Source organism: Lontra canadensis, unplaced genomic scaffold (genome assembly GCF_010015895.1).
Source record: "Lontra canadensis isolate GAN:19392208 unplaced genomic scaffold, GSC_riverotter_1.0 scaffold94, whole genome shotgun sequence".
Taxonomy (NCBI): domain Eukaryota; kingdom Metazoa; phylum Chordata; class Mammalia; order Carnivora; family Mustelidae; genus Lontra; species Lontra canadensis.
This window is the reverse complement of record NW_022631088.1, coordinates 5,496,188-5,498,161: the sequence shown is the minus strand read 5'-3', so window position 1 is coordinate 5,498,161 and position 1,974 is coordinate 5,496,188.

The following is a 1,974-nucleotide window of genomic DNA, read 5'->3' as shown; positions in this document are numbered from 1 at the left end:
ACAACTTGGAGTGCTTATGCCTCTTTGGGCTGAGGAAGTCTCTTTTAGATGCAGATACAATTATGTTTGATGAAGATAATTGAGATGGAGCATGAGAGATGGAACATTTGTTTCTTAAACTTGTTTATAACCAAGTGAGAATGAAGTTTTGCTACCTCTGATCTAAGAAATTTATGGGGGAGGGGGGAAAAAGACAAATTCTGAAAATTTTCACTATGGAAGCATCTGGTGGTCAACCAGATAGAATGAATTATAGGCACCACTCCTTTAGAACAAATAGCAAAAAAATTTGATAGCTATTAGTAATGAAACATAAATGTAATTTTATAATTTGGCCAGCTGGCTTTTACAGGCTTCTGTCATTATCTTGAGAAGTAGAACATTTTTCAAATCTGAAGCTGAAAAACACAGGCTGAAATTAAATTACATGTACAATCTGGGCATCATGACTTCCAGGGACTGGTGAGGACAGGGAAGCGGTCAGAAAATCTGATTTTGCTTCTGCTTCTGGTTCCTGACGCATTCATACTTGGTGAATAATTCCAGGTAAGACACCCAAAGTCTTTAAATTCATGCCAACCCTAATTACAGGGTCTTTGCGGGGATCAGCAGAGACCATGAAAATGCAAGCATATTGTGAGCTACAAAGAGCTGAACTTCCTTGGGAATTTCTCATTGTCCAGGGATCCTGGCCTTCATGTCTTCTCATGTACTTAAAAGGAACCTTAATATGTGACTTCCCATTGTTCCAGATATCGAGTAAGTGCTTTGAATACATTTTCATTCTTACAACAGCCCTCCTGTTCCCCAACTTACAGGTGAGCGGACAGAGATTCAGAAAGACAAAATAACTTGTCCAGGTTCCCACTGGTCAGTAAAAGCAGAGCTAAGACCCCAACCCAGACTTAGCTGACTCTAGAACGACTAGAAGCTGTTGGTCTGTGAAGACTCTGTCAGTTAGTCAACAAGAGCAGAGGCCTCTTTATCAGAATTGAACACGAGGGTTCCTGATGGATTTCCAAGCAGTAAAGAAGGCAAGAGCTATTATGTATCTGTGAATGGTCCAACTTTCCGGCATCTTCCTAGCCTGCATGTTCCTGTCATCCTCTCCACTTGTACAGAAAGTCACTCTTACTTCCACTTGCGCTCAGGTATCGTGGATGCTACTCTCGCTGGGTATCACAGGGAGATTGTAACATTATGGCCTCTTAAGAATGTTCTCCCCAACCCCAGGCCTGGTCTATCATCCTGGTTTGGAATCTTCAGATCCCCAGGTGGTCCCCACGTGAGACATCTCCCACAAGCACAGACTTGGCGGAGGGGGATGTAGTTGGTAAGTAGTTGGAGAGAGTCAAGAATGGTCAGACTGAATGAAGAGAAGCCGGGGAAAGCCAAGGGCCAACACAACCAGGCTTCCTCCCTAACAATGCTGTCCCCAGGCTGTCCCCATATCACAGGTCCTAGAGAGGATGAAAATTACACTTCTTTCCAGTCTCTGCTCTCAGGGGGTTTACCCGTAAGTACTAGAGGTAAGACACATAGGCAATTGCTCTTTAAATAATACAGCAGAGGGGCGCCTGCGTGGCTCAGTGGTTAAGCCTCTGCCTTCGGCTCAGGTCATGATCCCAGGGTCCCGGGATCGAGCTCCACATTGGGCTCTCTGCTCAACAGGGAGTCTGCTTCTCCTTCTCTCTCTGCCCCTCACCCTACTAGAGGCTGGTTGTCTCTCTGTTTCTCACCCCACTGTGCTCTCTCTCAAATAAATAAAGAAAATCTTAAATAAACAAATAAGGCAGCAGATTTCTGGGTAAGTAATACACCTCATTCCTGCAGAAGCAAGTACATGGTTTTACAGGTGTAGTAAACAAGATGAAATCTGCTTTACACACTGATGAACAGCAGCCCCCGGGCACAGGGAGTTGATCTGGCAAAAATATTCATGCTTGGTTCACCATCCAGGGCAAGGATTTACAG